The following is a 24,715-nucleotide window of genomic DNA, read 5'->3' as shown; positions in this document are numbered from 1 at the left end:
CTTTATAGCTGGGAGAAGTTCGGGGATGTGAAGTAATTTATCCAAGATCATAGCCAGTCCAGGTTGGGGATAGGCTTAAAATTTAGATCCCCAGTCAGCACAGTCTTCACATCAAACATAAACATAACACTAATAAGTTCCAAGTAAGAGCTAGATTTTAGACTTTTGAGTCTTGATGTCCTTTCTTAGCTATATATTTTCCTGCCTGACCCTTAGGCACTGACATTTCCTGGATATAGTGTTAGGATTATGTCCATGAAAATAGAAGCAACTTTGGGGGAAATGGATTTCAGTTAGGCCTTAATCAAAAGCTCACTTGTGAGAATTTGGCCTCCAGTTCAAGACTGGGCAGAGCCCCTTTGGATAAATCCGCAACTCAACTCATTTAATAAATAAGGACTCGCAGAAATTTGCCTCTTCCCTCCCCAACAGTGATTGCCTCTAAGGAGGAAAGGGTATTTTGGGCTGGGAAAGAAGAGGCAAGGGGGAACTTTCTGGAGCAAAAGTAATGATCTATTTACAGAGGGGTCTACAGTAGGTAGGTAGCTATTGCAGTATGCATCTGTCAAAACTCATGGAATGGTAGATACATTGAAGATTTGTATGTTTCCTTATATGTTCATCATACCTAAAATAAATCCCTGTATAATAAAACAAACTCCCTAAGAAAAGATTTGTGACAGTAATAGGGTCAAGAGCTAAAAGTGTTAAGGTTGCATTTTTATCAGCTCTGTCAGCATCTCCACCAACCACAAAAAACAAATGTCTGTGACCACTTCTGTAGAGGGGAGAGGGCGGAAGTTCTCAGAAGTCAAAACGTGTACCTAAAGTAGAGGGTGTAAAAGTACAGCATAAGGAATATAGCCAACAAAATTGTAATAACTATGCATGATGTCAGATGGGTACTAGATTTATCGGGGAGATCACTTCGTAAGTTACACAGAAGGTGCCAAAAAATGTATACACATTTTAAGACAGGAAAAAACTATTAAAATTGTAATACTCAATATATACTGATAACAAAAGATGAACACAAGTCACATTTGACTTCTGCAATGACAAGAGGTGCTCAAAGTGGTTACCATCAGCATTCAGACACTTCTGATTATGGCAAACTACTGCTTGAGCAATACTGACCAAAGTGTCCACTTGTATACTTTTTTGGCACCCCCAGTATAAATGTCTGATCACTATGTTGTACACCTGAAACTAATATAATATTGTATGTCAACTGTAATTGAAAATTTAAAAATTATTTTAAAATACATGAATAAAGATCCTATGGAGGAATATTATTCAGCCTTAAAAAGGGAGAAAATTCTGGCACATACCACAACATGGATGAAATTTGAAAACATTACGCTAAGTGAAATAAGCCAGTCATGGAAAGACAAATATTGTATGATTCTACTTCTATGAGGAACCTAGACTAGTCAAGCTCATAGAGACAGAAAATAGAATGGTGGGTGTCAGGAGCTGACTTGAGAGGGGGATGAGGAGTTGTTATTTAATGGGTACAGAGTTTCAGTTTTGCAAGATACAAATTTCTGAAGATCGGTTGGACAACAGTGTGAATGTACTTAACACTGCAGAACTGTACATTTAGAAATTGTTGAGATGGTAAATTTTATGTTACATGTATTTTATCACAATAAAAAATATCTTACTGGCAAAAATAAACACATAAAGTGGAGGTAGTATTTCGGGGACAATTGTCTTTCTGCCAGGGAACCAGATCTGTGCCCCTGAACTGAGCAGGCTTTCTTTAGCAGTCAGTCCTTAATTAAACTGACTCTGGGTGGTGAACACACAATGGGATTTATAGACGATGTAATACAGAATTGTACACCTGAAATCTATGTAAATTTACTAACAATTGTCACCCCAATAAATTTAATTTAAAAAAATTATAAATGAGAAAAAAAAATAGTCTCTAGGGTTGTGAGTGTGTATGGATGGTGGGGTAGCTGAAGACTTGCAGGAACTCTGTCATGCATTCCCTGGAGAGACTCTAGGCAGGGTCTTGGGAATTGGGCAGATCACGTTCTCTGATGTCTTCTCCTAAGCAAATGTAAAAATGGGTCTGAAAACTGGCAGGGAAAAAGGAAAGGCCTGGTTTTAAGATAAAATACATTACATTATGGGTTTTGAGAAAAATTATAAAAGCATGTGGGTAAAGAATACATTTTATTAAAATTGTATTGTTTGGGAGTCTTTACCCTTTTGTTCCCACTTTGAATATCACTCTATTTCTCCAATTAACCAATGTGGTTTGCTTCTTTTATTTTATTATCATAAAATATTTAAAACATAGAAAAAATAGAGAATAATAATATAACAAAGAGCAGTGCTTATATGATCCAATGTTGTCAGATTCTTCTTTTTCAAGATTGAAAATGTATTTTAGTTTGTGATTAGTAGTTATTAGTAACTAAATAGTTCAAATGAATCAGAGTCATCCTTATACTAACATTTACCTCTTTGACTTTTTCCTCACATATATGTTATGCATACTTGGAAATCGACATTTGACATCACATTGGTAATAGGATTCTGCTCCCATTTTCCTAAATAGGTACATATATTTGCATGAGTGACTGCTCTCCACTGTTGTGATTTATAATTTATAATTTGTACTGTTTTCCATAGTGGCTGTACCAATTTACATTCCCACCAGCAGTTCACAAGGGTTCCCTTTTCTCCACATTCTTGCCAACACTTTCTGTCTCTTGTCTTTTTGATGATAGCCATTCTGACAGATGTGAGGTGATATCTCATTGCAGTTTTGATTTGCATTTTCCTGATGATTAGTGATGTTGAGCATCTTTTCATGTTGGCTATTTGGATGACTTATTTAGAAATATATCTATTCAGGTCCTCTGTCCATTTTATAATCAGATGGTTTCTCTGTTCTTGAGTTGCATGAGTTCCTTATATATTTTGGATATTAACCCCATATTCTTTATAGCACTATTGGAAATTTAAAAATTTTAAAACGGAAATCTTTATAATGTAAGTCAATAGTTCTCAAACATTTTGGTCTTGGGAGACATTTAGTCTTAAGAATCATTGAGGACTTCAAAGAGCTTGTGTTTACATGGATTTTGTCAATTGATGTATTAGAAATGAGAACTAAGAAAAAAATTTAAGTACTTATTAATTTATTTAAAATAATAATAAACTAATTACATGTTAACATAACACACTTTTATAAAAATAATTTTTCTAAAATAAAAAATAAATTTATTGAGAGGAATGGCATCGTCATACGTTTTTGTAATCTCCTTAATGTCTGCCTTACTAGAAGCAACTGGATTCTCATATTTGCTTCTGTACTCAATATATTGTGGAACATTGTTTTAGTTGAAAAAAGTAGAGAAAACCCAGCCTCACACAGATATATAGTTAGAAGTGGGAGGAATATTTAATAGCTTTTTCAGATATTTGCGGATATTCTTTTTTTGGTATTGTGCCAAATGGAGACAAGTGGTAATTTCTTAGAGGAAAGATACATTTTGAGATTTGAAACCATAATAATGAACTTTTCATACTCTGTTACATTAAAATTCATTGACTTATTTTACATTTTGAATGGATATTTTACCCATGCATGATATTGTAACATCATGTGTTGGTCATTTGGGAAATATTTGTTCCTTGAGTTATCCAGGTTTTTCTTACACAATATAAACACACACATACTCACTCATTAATAATGCCATTGATCTCATCAGAGAAGTCTTCAAGTATTATAAAACTGTCTAGCCCATAGGTGCAGATCCAAGTTTTCTAAACTTTCAATTGTCACTTCAAAACTCAATTTCTATTACTGGCAGCAAATACTGGCAATTGTTTTCCTTAAAGTGACAGGCATATTTTGTTCATTTTTTGAGTAAATGTCTGCCTAATCACAAGTATGAAAAATCAGTGATTGTCAGTTTCCCTTTCAAGTTAAAGTGGTGCTACATGAAAACAGCAGCTAGTTTAGCTGGCAACACTAATATTGGTACCTCAGTCAGTGAGTGCTTTTCCTTGAGACACTATATGAATATTGGTGTGCAGAAGAAATGATTTAGACTTACTTCTCATTTTGTCACACGAAATTTAAGAAGGTGTGTGCTCAAGTGTTGAAATGTAGTAAAAGTAATAATTTTTGCTGGCATTTGTTTTTCCTACAAGTGTATAGTGGGGAAACACACAATCACCACTAGTATAGTAGTGTGTGGCCATCTCTATGCAGAGATAACATGGGCTTGCCCTACTGCCTGTGTTTGCAGCATCTTGTTTGTATCAAAAAACAGTAACATATGGATTTTTTGTTGTTGTTAGCCTTTATACCTGAAGCACCTTCTTTGTATTTTATCTTTATAAACTCTTCCTTAGCTGCTCTGGGTCATCTATTTCTGCCTGGTTGACTACAACAGTGGTTCTCAAAGGTGGGGGTGGGAAAGGGTGTATGAGTTGTTGTGAATCCCCCCCACCCAGAGGAGATCAGGCAATGGCAATGTCTGGAGACTGTCACCATTTGGGTGGTGTTAATGGCATTTAGTCAGGAGAGGCCGGGGATGCCATTAAGCATCCCACAATGCATAACACAGCCCCTATAACAGAGAGAGTTATTTGGCCCCAAATATCAATAGAGCTAAAGTTGACAAACCCAGGATTACAGTTTCATTGATATCATATAATGGAAAATGCCAATAACTACTTCTGGTGGGCATTCTCATGGCGACAGTTCCCATTCTCTTGATCTCTGTGGCTTGTGATGCTACATGCTGTAACATCCCTGAAGAAAGGGTTCTGGAACTCTATAGGGAAATCAAAGACCTCAGCCTTGTAACTTATTGATCCCACAAAGACAATATGCCATAAGGCCCTGGGGCATGTATACATCATAGAACTATAACATGGAAGTTAACTCTTCTACGGCCAGGACCATGGCATATGCATGCTGGTCTGGCTGGCAGAGACAAGCAGGTAAAGAATTAGAATGCTATTCACAACATAAGAACCACATGATTTATCAAGGAAGGAAATAAGCACCTTATTCTTATCACTTTTCTTTATCATTTCAAATTATTCTAATAATTGTATTGTCAGTGATTTCATTATGAACCCAGATTTATTTATTGATTTTTATTGACCTGTTAATAGAAGGTTGGTCCTTTTATCTTGCAAGGGAAACACTGGCTATATGGATCGGTTTCATTTCCTTTAATAATATTCTAATATTGGTCAAACAAATGCTTTTAAAACAGGCATGGCCTTGAATGAAAATCAGATCCTCCATTTTAAAAACCAGTCACAGTATTTCTTGAAGAGAGCAAACACACGCTGCATAAAAGAGTGGCCAATTCATAAATATTCTTCATATTATCCTACAAAGAGACCACATGTTCAAAACACCCTTAACTGCACTTACTCACATTACCCTAGAAAACACCTTAGGGAAAGCCGTCAGTAATTATTTACTTGTTGGGAGCTTTACTCCCCGAAAAAGTATGCTTGGAAAATGTCACCACTAGGAGATATAGTGTTGAACACATTGTTTGACAGTCTGGCTGTCACATGGGGGAAGCGTTCATTATAGTTTCTCTACAATGAGTTTGCCAAGTGAATGTATACCTGCCCCTGCAGTGGTAAACTTTCCAGCAGCGGCCATCCAGAATAAATGGAAAAGTCATATTTGAGGATGGGGGCACTTGCTTACTTGGATTCACTGTAAATAGCATGAAGTGAAATTCACATCTTTCTTCATCTAGGGGTCTGACTAACTCTTTCTGATAACAGTACACACTTCTGTGAGGCCACTGAGTCTAGGACTTGATATGTTTGTGATTGGAAGACTATTGTTACAATAGAAAGTGATATATTGGAAGAAATTAACAAATACACATGAAGGTGGGTGTGAGTTTCTCAGCAAGGAAATGGATTCTGTCCCAAAATGTTTGCATGAAAACATCTGTTTCAAACCATTCTAAGCGAGCAAGAGTGTGGGGACCAACCATGTGGTTCTCTTGGAAAATGCTTAACTCACAGTCTTGACCTAAGAGGTGGCCTCTGGACAAAGGAGGAAACAGAAGTGGTCTTAGAATCACATCCTCTTAAAAACAACACAAAATAAAAGCCATGTCCTTATTACTTTTTACAGGGCTTCTTCACAACATAAAAATTCCCCAAATTTCCCCTTTGTGTGTACTTTTTTAACCATTTACATAGTTTCACTATGGTTAACATCTTTCATGACTGCGGCATATTTGTCAAAATGAAGAAGTTGACATTGGTGCATTATAATGAACCAAACTCCAGACTCTATTTGGATTTCACTAGTTTTTCCACTAATGTCCTTGTTCTGTTCAAGGATCCCATCCAGGACAGCACATTGCATCTAGTCATCCTTTCTCCTACTCTTCCTTCTTGGCTTTTGATGAAATCCTCTCTGCTTTGTGACTGACACAGTAAGCTTCAAAATGTGCTCTTAAGAATTCTTCCCATTTGTTTGTCTTGTTCTTTTGTTGTTTTTGGTTTATATACCACATATCAGTGAAATCATATGGTTCTCTGCTCTCATAGACACAGACAATAGTTTAGTGGTTACCAGAGGGTAAGGCGGGGGGGGGGGGTGGAAGATGAGGGTAAGGGCGATCAAATATATGGTGATGGAAGGAGAACTGACTCTGGGTGGTGAACACACAATGGGATTTATAGATGATGTAATACAGAATTGTACACCTGAAATCTATGTAATTTTACTAACAAATGTCACCCCAATAAATAAAAAAAAATAATAATAAAATAAAATAAAGAATTCTTCCTAAGTATACCAGAGTGAAATTTTCAATTGTGTGTATTGTAGGGGAGGAAACAAAATTTTTTCCTCTGCCTTCCTAGGTTCCGCAGTTGGGGCCCTGGAAATTAAACTGACAGAAGACAGATTAACAAGGAAAAAACAGAGTTTATTAACATGAGCAGAGCACATACACATGGGAGAAACTCAGTGATGAGTAACTCAAAAAGGTGGTTAGAATTTAGGGCTTATATAGCATCTTAACAAAGAACAATAAATATGTAGAGAAGTGACAAGACAAACAGAAAAAGAGGTTAAGGCTTTAAGGGATGGCAAACTGTGGGAAAGTAAATATATGAGGGAAAACAAATGAAACATAATGGTCATTTAGTAAAGTTTGTTATATAGATTCCTCTCAGTGCTGTCTCTGGGCTGAGAAGAGTCTAGAGTTGTCCCCAGCGATTAAGAGTCTAAGAATTGTCCTCCTCTTCTTAATACGAGAAAGGGTGACACCTTTATAAATGGAATTTTATGTCCTGTGTTTAGGCACATCAAGGGGGAGGACAGAGAGTTTTTGTTTTATTTTGTTTTCAATCTGTTTCTCAATTTTCTTCAGCTCAAAACAATCCTTATGCCAAAGTGGCATATTTTGAGGTGGCATATTCTGGTCCCCTACACTATTGCTCAAAAAAGTAAGTAAAACAAAAACCCAATCAGAAAAACCTTTGGAAAATTGAAAAATTCAGCCAAAAGACTCTCCTGGTTGCCATTTTACCTACATAAAACCAGTCATTATCTGTTTAATGAATTTATTTTCTATTATTTTATTGGCTACTCTGGCATAACTCAGTATATAGCTGGATCTCTCTCATGAATCAGAACAGGGAGTCATCAGGAAATAGGAAGGACCAAACTAAGAGAAGGGCTTAGAAACTAGACTTTCATACTGGGAAAGAACAGAAGTTTGGACCAGACCATGTTTAACTGTCTGAGGGGAAGTTCAGAGAGCGGGACCATGTCCAGAGAGCTGGGCTGTAGAACATCTGGGAGATGCCAGACTTGTGGCACCAGAAAGTGGAGCAAAGAGCTGGAGATGGGGGTATGTTGAGAATGGTGGGCCAGCAGATGGACTGGCAGTGAGTGCCAGAGAGGATTGGGTGACATGCAGAAGCCAGCAGGTGATAAGAAAAAAAAGTTTGCTAGAAAGAGCAGGTAAGACATCAGCTTGGGCCCACACTACTTGTGAATCAGAGGCAGGATCCTGGTCTGAGCTCTCAGGGCTTAGGATTAGAGTTGGTAGCTCTGGTGGAGTTTATGCAAGCAGGAACTACCCAGGAGCAAGATACCTGAGATCCAAGGTGTGAGATACCTGGGGTACCAAGGTAGAGGGTTGAGTACAGGAACTCTAGCCATTAGAATCAGGGCAAGGTAAAAGCAAGGTCAGAACCCAGGTTAACTTGAGGTTGCATTAACTCCCCTACCAAATAAAAGATGCTAAATTCCCCCTAAATAGGAAAAGAAGAAATCACTGATCCTAACTCAGAGTTTCACAACCTTGGCATCAATGAGATTTAGGGCTGAATAGCTCTTTGATGAGGTGGCCTGTCTCGTGATACTCTAGAATAGTTCGCCTAGCCTTGACTCACTAGACGCCAATAGGACCCTCCACCTCACCCCCCTCCAAGTTGTGACTCAAAAATATCTCCAAATATTGCCAAACATCCCCTCGGCGTAAAATCACCCCCACTGAGAACCACTGCTCTAAAATGAAGCAGAGCCTGTAGAAGGCAGTAAATGTCTTCAGTTTTAGTAGAAAAATGTCGTGGGGAAGGAAACTGAGCCAGTTATTACATCCCAGAAAGGAAGTCAAGGGAAGTGATGTATCTAGTAAGGTAATGTGGACACAATACTTCCTTTGTAAAGAGCCATTGAATAGGCAGGTGTTAGAAAATTTTGGTCTTCGATGGAGGGAGTCTGGGACCATAAGTTGCCTTGCTCCATATAAACAGTGTATATGGTAGAAGTGTGTATGTATTCACTGATTGAATAGGTCAAATGAAATTGAATTATGCTTTAAACAATGTTTAGTGCATAAAGCCAAAAAAAATCAAAATTTTCTTTGTGTTCTCACACCATGAAAGCCTTCCTGTCCTTCAAATGCCTTTGCCCAATGTAGGACATGATGATATTTTATTGAATAATGCCTTTTTTCACTCTGAGTTTTTTTTTTTTTTCCAGTGGAGTCTTATAAAGGAACTATATAAAGCTTTTTTATCCCAGAAAATGCTGGTCATTTTAAGTATTTTGGTGGAGTTGTTACCTCTTACATACAGTTCTAGCCTAGATTTCTCTGATGTTCTGAGTAGTTTTGATGTTTGGGAATAAACTGGCAAAGAATAGTTATCTCCAAACACTTTGCTACCTAAATCCATGTGAATTTCTTAATTTCAAGCCATGTTGCACCATTATACTGTGGTTGGCAGCTTCCAAAATGGCCCCATGAACCCTACTTCCTGGTGATCACAGACTGTGTAGTCCCCACCCCTTGAGTGAAGGAGGGACCTAGTGACTTGCTGTTGGCAAATAGGATATGACAGAAGTGCTAGGATATCATTCTGCACTTAGATCAGGGGTATGAAATTGTGTCATCAAATGTGCAACACACAGCTGCGAAGACAAAACAGTTAAACTTGAACTCCAGCTCCTAATGGGTAGAAAGGGGCCCGGAGGTAGGGGGACAGCAACTGACCATGACACACAGAATTTAAGGCTGATAAGAAATGAAAGAGAATCTACTTGTGACATGGACAGAGGAAGTTCATCATTTCTAGCCACAAAACCAAAAGCCCCCAAATGTTTATAATCTGCCCAGCAGGGGTAGGCAGAAGCTAGCAGAAAACCCAAGTAGTGATATGAGTATTAGGCGAAGTCTCCATTGCACAGTGGGGAAGGAGCACGGGAAAGAAAAAGATCCAGGATTCAAGGAGCACCAAAGATTCATGGAATACAATGATGATTGTTGTTTCAGTGGAAATGTGAAGCATGTTTAAAAATATATTTCCCAAATGTAATATGTGATAAAAACTTTACCATCCCTAAGAACAACCATGACCACAATATTCCCAAGAGAAGAAGTCTCAGCCTCCCAGCCCTCTAGGTGACTGAACTATAGCTGGATTTTCTGAACAATTTTATAGGCCCAATAGACAAGAAAGAACATTCGTTGATGGAGGAAGGAGAGAGGGATATGAAGTCCATTATTCATAACTGGGCAAAAATCTTTAAAAAAATAATACCATGTATTGATCATGGCACAAAACACTTACAGTTTCTTTAAACTTCATGTTTTGCAGGTGACGAAACTAAGACCTCACAACGAGGTGTATAAATGGTGGAGCCGGATAAAACTGAGGTCACTTTCAAGTTTACCCAGGGATGCTATTTAGAAGATTTAACAACCGTGCTGTGCAAGAAGAGAGCAATAAGAACATGGTGGGCCTACAGCTGGGCCATGCCAGCTCGGTCATGGGAAGCTGATGCAGTGACCCCGGGGAAGGGGGCCACCGAGGTTGCTCAGGTCAGTGTTTATTTCCTAACTGGCTCTGAAGTTCTGTACCTTAATATTTAACCATCCAGTCAGATGTACTTATGCATGTGGGCTGAGTATCAACTTTGCTCCCAACCATCTTCTCCCAGGCCTTCTTTCAGCGGGGTCCTGTCTCCACTTGTCAGATAAAACATGCAAATTTATTTCCAGCACAAACTGACTAAAAGTGAAGGCGAAACCAGATTGTCTGCTCCCTTGAGCATTTGTAGACTGACAACTTTTAAATAGAAGCGCATACACCAGAGTTCTGAAAGCTGCACCACAGGAACAGTGAGTTCTGGTCAGAGATCCTTCTAGAAAGAGAAACTGAAGCTCCTGTCCTGACTCTTGAAAAGTGGGTGGCAGGTGGGGGTAGGATTCGGCTGTTCAGGGAAAAGCTCGTCTTTTTTTTTTTTTTATGTGAGACGACACATTATGATGTAAACTTAAAATGGTTGTAGAGTTGCCTTCCTCCAGCCTGGCTGATTCATTTGTGCTGCATGCAGATTTAAGGAAGAAAGCTGTACCTTTGTGGCCTGAGGTTGGGGGATAAGACTGGCGGTAGAATATAAAGCAGTGCTTCTCAATTCTAGCCCCGCTCCTAAGATCCTGATCATTGGGCTGGGGCATGGCCTGGCAATGGATTCAAAGCTGCCCCATGACACAGTGTGCAGCCCAGTGGGCATCCGTGATCTAGAGGGATGGCAGGACTTCGGCAGGTACCACACTAGGGTTGTGCCACTTACTAGTTGGATTGAGCAAATGAACAGGTTAACCCGGTTCATTTTCCCAATAAACGGCCCAAGTTTGATGAACAGAGGGACTTGCAGTCTTTTCTTTGGGACTTGCCTCTCTGTGTTGTTTCCTGTTTGTATTGGAAGGCAGAATTAGTGATTAAACCTCTCTGGGTTTCAGTTTATGTTGTTGTTTGTTTTTATTAGTTTCAGGTGTACAGAGCAGCATAGTGAGTAGACATTTATATACCTCACAAAGTGATCACCCCATAAGTCTATTACCACTCTGACACTGTACATAGTTATTACGATACTATTGACTATATTCTCTATGCTGTACTCTATATCCCTGTGACTATTTTTTTTAAAATTATCATTGACATTCAGTATTTTTTTACTAGTTTCAGGTGTACAGCATAGTGGTTAGACATCAGTTTTAACCTCCTCAAATTGAGAAGAATAGTCCCTATTTTATGCGGTGGGCATTCAGTGGTCAGTAGCTACTGTTTTTGTTGCAGTCTCGCAGGGGACATACTCATAGCTGCTGAACTCACAGGGGTGCTGCTAGAGCAGTGGTCAATGGAGGAGACTTACAGAAATGGGACGAGTAACAAGTGTGGGAACCCCTGTTGCCTGTCGCATTCTGGCATGGCTGTGCTGGACCCTGGAGAGGGACCCACACCCTGGTGCTAAGGCAGCAGGGGGAGAGAAGCCCAGACCCGTCGTGTATGAACATAATTGTAATATGATGGAGTAGAACCTTCCTGGTTATAATTGAGCTGGTATATGCAAAAGCACTTCAACTACTAAAACGTTATACAAAGGAAGAGGTAATTACTGTAACGATTTCCTGTGTTTTCATGCATACCATATTAACACTGCTTGATGTTGGGATTTTCTGGGGCCATTTTCTAGGTAGTATAGTACACCCTTTCTCAAATTTCAATGTGGGTGTCGATCACCCAGGGCTCCTATTAAAATGCAGAGTCTGACTCCGTAGATCTGGGTAGGGCCTGAGATTCTGCGTTTCTGTGTTTTCAGCATCCCAGGTGTGATTCTGAAGCTTCTTCTATAAAGAAGGTCTCAAGCGTTGTTCCATTTGCCCTGTCTTAAGGCACACATCATGGCCATCAAACACTGCTATCTTTCTCTGGTGGGTTGGCCTCCATTTAGAGTTGCCAGATGAAATATGTGCCAAACAGACTTAGGTAAAAATTATTCCTTGTTTACCGGAAATTCAAATGTAACTGGTCTTCCGGCTAAATCTGGGCACTCTAAGACCCAGCTAGCCTCTTCCCACTTTTAATTTGCTGCCTCTACTCTGTTGGGGAAGGGGTAGTTGAAAACAGTTTGCAATTACAGAGCTGCCAAGAGCAAGAAGTCCTCAATTCTTTTCCATCTATACTTGCTTCCCCAGAGCTTTAAATGCTATCTTCTTTCTGACCAAATCTATTTTCCCAACTCCTCTCTCCCAAGTTCTAAGACTCTGAGACCCAGCTGCCTCCTCACCATCTCTGGGGGACTGTCTCTCTGGACCTCAAACCTAACTTGCTCAAAGCCGGTCTCTCGACCCACTCCCTCCCCTGACCCCCTCAGCTGGTCCTGGTGGTTTGCTCCAAACATTTCTCCAATTCAGACTTCTTTCTCACTCCCACTGCTAGAATCCCTGTCTAGACCATCATCCCCTCTTGCCTGGACTAGTGCCGTGGACTTAGCTGGTCTAGAATCTCTTCCTGGCTCCTTTCTCCCTCCCCACCTCCCATATAGTAGGCAGGGGAGGGACCTCCTCACAGCAGCAGTCAGATGGCATCTCTCGCTTCCCTCACTGGTTCACATACTCAAAAAACCTTGAGCAGTTCTGTGTTGAAACTATTGGCTAGAAGCTGGTAAGTCTGCAACAGAGGTTCTGAACTGGGAGTGATTTTGCCTCCCAAGGGACATTGTTGATATTTGGAGACTTTTTAGTAGTCAACACTGGGAGGTGTTACTGGCATCTAGTAGGTCAAGACCAGGGAAGCTGCCAAATATCTTGCAATGCACAGGACAGGCCCACCGATACCAAAGAACGTCTAGCCCCAAATGTCAACTGTGGGTAGGCTGAGAAACCCTGGCCTGAATAAGTGTGGATATGAAAGAGCCAGGGACAGTGCCCCAGCTCAAGCTGGAAAGCTGACCAGCCACCCCTCCACATTAATGAACGCCTTCATCAGCTGCCTGGAGGGAGGACCAGCTGCTGCCTTGGACAGACAGATGCAGCAAAGAGAAGCTGTGCGAAGAGCCTTGTGTGCTGTTACCAAGCAAGCTAGCATAAGTAGGGTGCTTCGAGTTTACATTACCTCCAGCAAAGCACACCTATAGTGAATAAAACAGAATAAAACAGAATGAAACACAAAAAAATAACTGAAACCCAAAGCCATGTGTGCCAAAGGATTGCCTTTCCAAAGGTCCCAGGGGACCACCGATGAAAACCTTGAACCTCCAGACTGTATATGCTGCCCAGAGAATTTGCAGAGAACAAAGGCCTCTGATATTTTTCCCCAAGCTGTTAGCTTTGAGTGAAACCAGGGTAAGAAATTTCCCTTTCGTGTCTCTTGACAATTAAAGGCTAACGGAGGCAATGTGTTTTGATCTCTTACAAAAACTATGAATTTTTTTTCCCTTCTATTGAAACATCTTTTCTAATGACATTTCAACAAATTACAAAGGGCAACTTCAGAATGTGTGTTTTTCCACCTTAAAAAACTGCAAAAAAAACAACTGTTGTTCTTTTCCACTTCACTAAACAGACTTAATATCAAGCTGGCCTTTCCTGCTACTGAGTAATGCCACATAGTACGAATACAGCTGCCAAAGAACTAATAGTTGTTAATTATCTCCCTTAACTAGCTTTCCTGTTAATAATTTTTAACTCGGGTTTCCCCTAATGGGTAGGAAACACTGCGTGGCGTGGTTTACCAGAGAAGCCCTCCGTATCCCCTGTCACTAGATAAGCAAAGCCCAAGCCTATCTTTGTCCAACAGGTTTCAGGAGCCCCCCGCACCCCACCCCATTCTGCAGTGGGAAATCGACTAAGTAAAAATGCGGGGTGCAGGGAGAAGATGGGGATGATGTTTTGGCAGAAGACTTCATGAGAGATACACAATGCATGCTTTCAGGAGTCAGATATTTGGGGGGTGTAGGATGTTGAAGACGGCATCCTCTTTTTATGCTACTCCGGAGGCACTTTAGAATCACCTTGAGAGCTTTTAAAAAGCACCAATGCCTGGCTGGGCCCCACCCTCAGAGTTTCTGATTTAATTGTTTTGGGGAAGGCCCAGGGCATTGAGATTTTTTAAAAGTTTCCCAAATGACTCTAGTGGACGTGGAACCTTGAGAACCACTGCCCTATTCCAGGATTTCTCCACCTCAATGTTGGTGACATTTTGGGCTGGGTTGTTCTTTGCTGTGGGACCTGTCGTGTGCACGGTAGAATGTTTAGCAGCATCTCTGGGCTCCACCCACTAGATGCCCGTAGCACCTTTCCCCAAGCTGTGACAACCAAAACTGTCTCTAGATATTGCCTTCCCACACCATTCAGATTCACTGTCACGGCCACTGCATACAGTATGTAATTCACTGGTGAGTATAAGCTAGCTAGCGTAGTGGGTGGATGAGTGAGTGGGTGGTTGCAGATTCAGCTCTCTGGAATACAAATCTAAGAAATGCAAGAGCTGTTCAATGTCCCAGACTAGGGCTAGAGGTGGAATTAGTGGTGTGCTCTGTAACTCTCCACTCAAATACCTCTCCTCTCCATTACAGACATCCAGCTTAAATCGGCCCTATATTATTTAGAGTCTATAATTTGAATACACAAATCCATGGTCAAAATTATTTACATGATGTTAAAGATCTATCTCTGAAAGAGAAAGGAGATGAATTGTTCTCTCTCTCATCGAGTCATTTTTTTTCCTGGAGGCAGCTTCCCTCCTCCCCTCCTGTCCACGCTACTACCAGCTTTCTATTGGGTTGGTGCAAAAGTAATTGCGGTTTAAAAGGTTAAAAATAATTGCAAAAACTGCAATTACCTTTGCACCAACCTAATAGCTTTAAGCTTTCCAATATGAAAGAAATTAATTTATATAAAATAAGAGTAAAGATTCAGTTCCTCAGTCACACTAGCCACACTTTAGTTGCTCAACAGTCACATATGGCTAGTAGCTATGATGTTTAAATGCAGATATGGAACATTTCCGTCACTATAGAAAGTGCTACTGAATAGCACTGTTTAACCATGAAATTTATGGTGACATTGTCATGCTTAGAAACCTGTTAACACCCACTGCCTCTAGTATCATTTTCAACCACCTTAGCTTGACACTTAAGATACTTCATTCTCTGACCCCAGCTGTCTCTTCCAAACCCCTCTTTGTTCCTCAATCTCCTTTGTACAACTCATCACTTTATAGGAGAGACCGACATACTTCTCGACTTCCAAGCCTTTGCCTGTGTTTTCTTTGCCCTTTCTCTAACTTCTTCATTTGGAAAGCTCATACTTGATCTTCAAGTTCAGCTCAAATGTCCCAAACAATGAATTGCTCCATTCACTGTTGACCCACTCAACTTGAATAGCTATCTATCACATACTTGTCACTTTTGATCATAAATGCTTGTTTCCATGTGTATCTCCAATGCCTAACTCAGAGCTCCCCAAGATCAAGGACTGGCTTGATTCTTCTTTGCATTACCAAAGCCTAGTGCCATGTAGGCACTCACATTTCAAGTGAAATAATCGACTAACTAACGAACGAAGTGGCATGACTAGACACATTTACCATCACAGAATTCCAATAATCTATACCTCCATGAAATTGACAGTATCTCTTTGGGGTAAGAACATCTATCTGCTTTTTATTTTCTGAGCAGAATGAGCATATTTGTGATTACAGGGCTCTCTTTACTGGGCTATAAGATAAATTCATTGAACGTCACAAAGAGGAAGAAAGAAAACAAAGAGGAAATTTATTTTTCTCTTATGTGTATTTCACCTCTTATGTCAGTTAAACAGAAATATCTCAAGAGAAAGCACTTTTAAATGGAGAAAGGACCAGCTTTAGCATCACAGCTACACAGTGTTTCTTCCCTGGCATATTCTTGACTCTCTAAAGGGTGGTTTCTCTGCATTACCAAACCCAGAGTTATAGCTTACATTTCTTTCCCTCGACATGTAACACACTGTCCCATACATTGCTGGTGCCCTGTTCACTCATCTCCTCCAGGAAACCCTCCTTGACTTTCCCCAGGCTGGTTTTATCCCTCTTTTGTAATCCTGTAGTACCATGTACATTGCTTCATCATGTACTTACCACATTGTATCACATACTTATCTCCTCGATGTATCTATGTTTTTCTCAAGGTCAGAAACCATATCTTGTTTTCCTTTCTATTTTCATGGCCTATTAGAGTGTCTGGCACCACGATACATCTTTGTTAAATAAATAAACATTGGGCAGCAGGCAGTCCAGATTTGAATGGAGAACCCCACTATTTCTTTGCAATGGTTAACAGTATTAGTAGGAACTTTTAGAATTTGGAATGAAAAGTAGGGAAAAGTTTATGAGTATGAATTTATTTGGATAGAAAAATCATTGGTAGTTTTGGCCTGAATAAAGACACAATAGTCATTAAATAATTCTAGAAAGTAGAGACAATTCTAGAAAAAGAATCCTTGCAAGCCTCCTTTTAAACCTGTTGATTTCAATCCAGTTAATAAATATCGAAGATTTAATATAAGCAAACAACTGTACCAAGAGAGAAAACAGAAAATAATTCTGCCAGTTAACATTTCATAATTCTGTGACCTTATGATTCTGGACGCTACATAGGGTATTTTTAAACCTTGGCAGTCATATTGGGTAGACTTACCCTAAGAACCAGGCAGTATGGCATCAGAACTGGCATGGATTTCTTGCATCAAAGTTGCACTACAAACCAGTACCATTGAGTTATTTGGAGACTCAGGCCATCGGTTTATGGCTTCTCCCCAGAGTGCACTGGACAATCAAGTGCCACTTGGCAGTTTTGAAGGTGCAGTTTCATTCTGTTTTATGCTTTGTTCATTTGCCTAGCAACCAGATGGTTAATTGCCCTTTCTTAAGCACATGCACACTCACAGAAAAAGGTGTGAGGAAGGACTCTGGAAAGGGGAGCCTCTCGCAGCAGGCTGAGTCGCCAGGCAGAAGTCGAGATTGTTGAAAGCCTTTTCAGCCACACAAAACCCTGGGGTTCCTCATTAGCATATCAGAAGTGGTGGGAAGTGTTGCAGGCAACAAAGGACCCAGCTCAGCGCCATTGTCTCACTGGTGCTTACAGAAGTAGAAAAAAAAGGTAATTGGGCCAGGGCTCCCGTGATGAACAGTTGTTGACAAATTTTCTTGGGTGACCAATGTCTCCCCCTCACACTCACATACCAGCACTTGATCTGTACTCAAGACTGCACACCCCTCTTCATAGGCACGTTTCCTAGACCAGTATACAAGGAATAGCCACGTCCCAATCAAAATGTCTCTCTAGCTAAAATGAAGACATAATTTCAGCTTTCACTTCAATTGTGACCGGAAGGGATTTGCCTTTGTTTTTTTTTAGACTTGAAAATCTTATTGGTAACATAATTTGATGATAAATAGGAGAGTCAGTTGCCAGTTACTTATACCATCATAGAGACTGATTCACTGTTTGTGTCACAGCGTCTCTTCTCAGGAATCAGCCATTTTATGATTTTATACTGAAAAGGAGAAAAGACGTTTAGTGAAAAAGTAACTTCACATTCTCGTTGTCCTAAATGATTTCCTGGCTTTGGAGCCTGAGGTGAGCATTCTATATTCTATAGCAGTGGTTCTCAACTGTGGTTGATTCTGCCCCCAGTGAGCATTGGGCACTGTCTGGAGACATTTTTGGTTGTTACAACTAAGGGGTGTGTGTACTACCGGCATCTAGTGGGTGGAGGCCAGGGACACTGCTGAACATCTTACAATGCACAGGACAGCCCCCACCACAAAGACTTATTTGGCTCAAAATGTCAATAATGCCACTGCTGGGAAACTGCTCTATGGCTTTCTCTGTGATGATAATTTACAAATTCTTATTGAGACAAATTGCTATTGATAAATGGGCACCTTGAGGGACTTCCATTCCCATGCTTGTTCTATTAATTTAGAATATTGAACAGTTTTTGACAAAGAAACAGGACCTAAATGATAATTTCTCATCTTTGGCTGCATCATTGAAAGATTTGATAGAAGCAGAGCACAGAGGGGTGAAAATTTTCCTACATGTAGTGATTTGACTTTCTTACAGCCAACATGTCTTTTATTTCACGCTCGGCTACATCTTAAATATACTCCAAATGGCATAAAATTTGATTGAAGAATTCTTCCTCCTCACTTGGAAATATTTATAACCTCTCAGAAAGTGACACATTGGGATACTATATACATTATTTAAATATATATACAGAGGGTGCCAAAGATATGTATATGCATTTTAAGAAAGGAAAAAACTGTATTAAAATTGTAATACTCATATACTGATAACAAAAGATGATACAAGTCATGTGTATACATTTTTTAGCACCCCCGGTATATATACTATAATCAAATTTACATTTAAAATCACATGTTATAGTAGGTTTGTGTTATTTAATATGGGTTTTTTTGGATCAAAATTTTTTAAGTACAATATTTACAAATCAGAACATTTGTAATCCTATATATACACATATGCATATGCATATATGAATAGATATAGATGTACAGAAAAACATGTATTGTTTTCCTTAGATGCCAGTTCTAGCCCAGTAGCTACATGTTGACCAAATTACTCCAAATCCCAAACACTATAATCACTGGTTATTACAGCCATTGATATACAATTTAGAGAACTGCTTTCTTCACAAGGTAAAGTAGATTTTAGATGGCAGCAAAGAAATTGCAGATGATTATAATGGAATTTATAAAGAGGAACATAGAGACCAAACTGAATTGTCTTAATCCATCTTCAATTACCTTATGATATAGACTGCATAATACAGGTTTTTTTCCTTTAAATCTCTTAATTGAAATTATTCTATTGTTTAGGAATCAGTCAGGCTTGAGACACTTCCAAAATCAGAGTTATGCTTTCTGGTGAAGATATTTCACCATTTGTAAAAATACTTTCACTTTCTGTAAAACACGTGTCATATATTCTAACACAATGGTTCATATTACAATCAATTGCACCTTAAACACACACTCATTTCTTAGGCTCCAGTCAGACTGGTTGAATCAGAATGTCTGAGGATGGTATTAAAACAAACAAAACACACACACACACACACACACACACACACATACACACACACACACACACACCAGGTGCTTCTAATGTGCCTCCCTGGTGGCACATTGACCCAAGTCTAAAGCACAGACTATCATAGGTTACTGAAAATTGGCAGGTAAACTGGGAAAACATTGCCCCATAGAGATAGCAGGGACATTTCTCTGTCTAGTGGGGACCGGGAGTGTGAATTATCCAGCAGAATATGTTGGTACGTTACAATGTAGCAATGATTAATTTTTCAAATTGCCATCCTAAATGAGAACAGCAGCTTGGTTAAGGCAAAGAGTGCTGGAATCCAGGTGGTGTTCTAGTTCTGGCTCTCTCCCTGACTAGCTGTGTGGGAGCTCTATCAAGCCTTTTCATTCTCGCTAGCCTCGGTTTACTCACTTAGAAAATGAGGGGGGTTGGTTATACGCTTTCTACTGTTTTTTTTCAATTTAGAGAGAAAAATAACTATAAGTGGTAAGTGTGAAGTTAGACAAAAATTAAACAATCTAGCATTTTGTATTCTTATAAATTTATAAAGCACTGGATGGCAACATAATATAGAATGTATAAAGGAACTTTAGGCAACTTCTAATTAAGATACACATTTCATCTTATAAAAAATGGGCCTAGTGTTTTGGCTATAAGATATTTCTATAGCTAAATATATCTTAGACTGGAGATCAGCAAAGTTTTCTGTAAAAGAGCAGAGAGTTTTAGGCTTTGAGGGATAGGATACAGAAAATCTCTGTAGCATAATCTTTTCAAAAAAATTTTAAAATACGAAAAACAGGTGATGGGCAGGATTTGTTGATCCCTGTCTTAAACAATTAAAACATATATTTGCATAACAACAAAATTGCTTGCTTTTACATAACCACAACAAAAAGCCTGCTAAAAGCTATTGTTACATGGAGAGATTGAATCTGAGCAACAAAGAAGCTTGCTGAAGAATTTTTTCACTCAGGGCCTACCAGAGGCAGCCAGCCATTGTCTGCAGGCTGACCAGCTCATCTTGGTTTGCCTGGAATTTACCTGATTTTAGCACTGAAGTCTCAGTCCCAGGAATCCAGGATGGTTGGTCAGCACCCATCTAAAACTCTTGGACAGATTTCTTTCATGGGAAATCTAGGATCCAATGGAAAGGTAAAAAGCTTGCTATGGAAATGCTTTCAGGAGCTTTAACATATAAACAATAGGTGAAGGCCCCAGCTGGAAGACTTTAAAGGGAACATTGTGAGAGAAAATTTTGTAAGTTTTTTTTGGATTAAGCTCAATTGAGCCTAATTCAGCCTTCCCGTTAACAGCCCCAATCCAACAGCCTGCAGATGAGGAAAACGCTTATTCACAGGTGTGACAATTGTTTTGTAGTACACGTTTATACATCCTCTGGATATGATAAATGTTGGAGGTTATGATGAAACACAGTCCAGCCTGATTACTCAGAAGTGACAGAGTTTATAACTACTTCCTGGGTTTGTCCGATGAGGACAAGTGGCATGAAACTAGCTGTGAGGCTAACTATGAATACAAAGATAACTAGTAGGGCTTGCTTTGGAAATGACCAGGAATACAAGAGGGAACAATTTTCTCAGCATGCTTTTGTTATGGGCATTACTATCATTAATTTGGATCTTTCCGGCTGCAAGCTCAAAGCTTAAAAGGCTGTTTGCTCTTAGGCACTTGCCTTGAGATTAGGTACACCACTGCCAGGAGAGCTTTATTATGACCACATGGTTTTCTATTAGTACTTTATAAAAACAGGAACCATTGTTAAAACATAAGTATTACAAAGCAGATCTAAAAGCTTGAAAGAGGACACCATTGCTTGAAACAAAATCAAGGATATAATTTAGAACCTTTTGCAACATTCTTTCATTGTTATCAGTTTATCCTGATTCTGATCCTATGTTTGGAACTGATTGTGCCTTTATGACGTGTCCTATTTGAGTCATAACAATATCTTCTTTTCTGAGTTTCAGGTCAGCTTGACATCAGATGTTCTTGCTCCCTCTGAAGCTGTAGCTCTGGGTGGTTCTCTTTAAATCGGTTTCAGCCGAATCAGTGATGCTGAAAAACAATCATACATTTCTCTAAATGAATCTTCCTTTCCCTTCCATGGTATAAAATCAAGAGGAAAGGGGGAAGACCCATTTAGGGAGTGGCTTGATGTCTGGGTTCTACAAGAAATCGAGCAATGAGTGTCTTTCCTTAAATGAAAACAAACTTTCCTTTACTGTAATGGGAGTGGGTGGGGCATTAAGACCTCAGACTAGGAAAGTACGGAATGGCTCAAGTGATCATAGATAAGGAAAAAAGGACCAGGGGCCACTTGGGTGCATTGGTTATGGCCATGGAGTGTCTAAGCAGTGGAATTTTAAGGAAGTATTAAAGTATTGCTTCACCAACTCTCTCCTAATGTATGTAAATGTATGTTACAATACAAATACAAGTGTAATATTTGTGTCAAAGGTTCCATTAGTTTCTACTCACCTACCCCCATTTGCTCAAACCCAAAAGACAAGTGGACATGAACTTCCTATTTCACCTAGTGACACATCAGGAAACTCGTAATCATTTTCATTGCATTTTATTACCTAAATTCCAACACCACTGAATGTATGCAAATTAAAAATATCCAAATTATTTTCTGAGCTAAACCTAGATGCAGGAACTTGTTTTTCTTAATGGCCTATGTAAATAGATGAGGACTTACCTTGCTCCCTTACAAAATTTTGCACTGAACAATTGCTGAAATTGAGCCCCTTCCAAACTCTGCCTTGAAGCCTGAGCCAAAAGGCCCTACTGTTCCTGACCCCTGTGCCTTCCACTGCCCCCATGGGTCCAATCCCTGGCTTAAATATTTTTCACATGAGGGTCTATTCCGTGGCTTCCTGCTACTCTCTGTTAGCAGTGTCAATCCTGCAGCCCTTTGCTCCTAGGTTCACTCAGGACCACCGTCCCCTCTTTTTTGTATTGTTACGCTAGACTAGTTATTAAACCATAGTCCCTCAACTCAAGCCCTGCTTTCTGTACTCTGCCCTCTGATGCTGGGACTGGAACTCTGCAAACCTCATTACCTCTTTGCCCTCTGTCTCCCTGTTAGTCTCTACCAGTAAGGGCTGCTAGATGGAGATAGAGGCATGAAGGATGGAGGACAGGACTTTTTCCCATTTGCTTGCTTTTCCTGTCAGTGTCATTTCAGCGATGCTTCCTTGCCCTGGCAGCAGTTGCTTCCAGAAACAGTTGGTTCCAATTTCCAGTAGTATTCTCCATCCCCTTAAAGTTACCAGCTCCAGCCAACAAGTAGCTGCCCCCTCAGAGATCTGGGCCCCAGCTCTGTAGGCCTCTCATGCCCATAGATTTTAGGTTCAGATGGTCCTAACTTCTTCCATTTCTTCCTGCAGGCCGACGAGTGGCCATTGCTTCCACTAACAGTGACTACTGCTATGTTACCTCAGTCTCCCCTCCTTCTCTTCTCAGTCCTCTAATATCTATTTATCTGAGTATATGAAATTCTCTCTGTGAAAATGACTGGTGTATTTCCTCCTTTTTCAATTGCATCTTTTTTTTTTTTAGGGCACAGAGAGCAAGTTTATTTGGTGATTGCTGATAGCAAACGTCAAGAGACAAGCTGGGGAAAGTGCTGTGACAAGAGAAGGTAGGAAGCCTTCGGGGCTACGTACAGTCTCACACAGGGGAAGGCACAGGGCACTGGGCACACCGGGAATGTCTTCAGCCGCTCAGCACCATACGGATGAGCTCTTCGTAGTTGATACAACCATTGCTGTCCTCGTGCCCTGCCACCAGCATCTCTACTTCTTCCTCTGTCATCTTCTCATCCAGTGTGATGGGAACATGCCGGATCTCAGCACCCATGACAGTGCCGTTCCCTTCCTTGTCAAATTCCCTAAGGCCTTCGACATAGTCCTCATAGGTGCCCTGGACCTTGTTCTTGGCCACTGTCTGCAGCATGAGCAGGAAGTGCTCAAAGTCCAACACCTTCACATTCATCTCATCACTCTTGGGGTTCCCCAGGACTTTGAGCACCTCGGTGTTGGTGGGGTTCTAGCCCAGGGCCCTCATCACGTCCCCACACTGGCTGCACAGGATTTGCCATCTCCTGTTCGGTCAAACAGCTAGAAAGCCTCCTTGAACTCTGCGGTCTGGTCTTCGGTGAAGTCACACATCTTGACTGCTCAGCTCTGCTGGACCTTTTCCTGCAGTAATCTTCAACTGCATCTTGACAAAGACGCTTCTCTATCAGATTCTAAAGTTCCGATTCCTCATACATGCCACATGTCAGTAGGAAGGAGCCTGAAAATGCCCCTTCCAACTTATCCAGGGTTTACTGTCCCCTAATTAGGATCTATGTGCTTAGTTAAAGTGGTCTCCAAAGTGGGTTCCGCCTTTTGGGATCCCTCACCCCTCGCCACACACACATTCCTATTGCAACTTTGTGACTCCTGCATGGATTGGGCACACACCAAGGGTTCTACCCAAGGGTTCTGCCCAAGAGTTCCCTTTGATCTTTGCTCAGAAAAACCAACTGATCTGTTGTGGAACTACAATCAATAGCCTAGATTCCAGGACATTCCTATCATTGACTCCATCCTAGCAGGATGACCTATTTCTTATTCAAGGTTAGTCTGCTTTCCATTCTAACTATTTAGGAGAGAGTTGGCGCCTCCCCAGAGGCTGCACACCAGCTGATCATAGGGCTTCCAGACAAAACCTAAGATTCCTCATTTTAGTCCCATGAGTTATTATACCTCTTAGACACACTTACATCCTCAAAGATAAAGTGAACCTTAAAATTTATCATCATCTATTCCACCTGTTCATTTTAAGGAGGATCTATACATTCTATATTTTTTAAATGACAATTTTGGGCAAATAACACCAAAAAAAATTGGTTGAATAGCTAATTCACAGAATAACTAATATTCCCTCTGCCTGATGCTGTAAAGCAGTGAAGGTATTCAAAGGAAATCCTACAAAATACATTTCGATTTTATTTTCATCTTTAACATGGATCTACACATCTTCAAGCCATGGGGTTACAATCTCAACAAATGCCGGGCTTGGGAACATGTAAATTTTATGGAAGAGCATTGAAGCAATTTTTCTATAATTATTCAGCAGCTGTCATTCCTGAAAACTGTAATTGCAGTATAATAGAATGTTCCCAAAATCATAATGAGGGGAGGCAGTGTTCTGTGATCTGGAGCATGCAATGCAAGCGAGGAATGCAGCATATAATCTGAA

The 24,715-nt window shown here is 40.1% G+C and overlaps 1 pseudogene across 1 annotated transcript; it reads right to left on the bottom strand.

Annotated features, from left to right (window-relative positions):
• Positions 1-23,182: 23,182 nt before the first annotated feature.
• Positions 23,183-23,637, bottom strand: LOC308494195 (myosin light polypeptide 6-like; annotated as a pseudogene). Its single transcript has one exon. The product of its transcript is annotated as a myosin light polypeptide 6-like (transcript).
• Between the last annotated feature and the right edge of the window lie 1,078 nt (positions 23,638-24,715).

This window comes from Rhinolophus hipposideros (genome assembly GCF_964194185.1).
Source record: "Rhinolophus hipposideros genome assembly, chromosome: X".
NCBI classification, from domain to species: Eukaryota; Metazoa; Chordata; class Mammalia; order Chiroptera; family Rhinolophidae; genus Rhinolophus; species Rhinolophus hipposideros.
The sequence above is the reverse complement of the archived record's forward strand: the minus strand, read 5'-3'. Positions and strand labels throughout refer to the sequence as shown.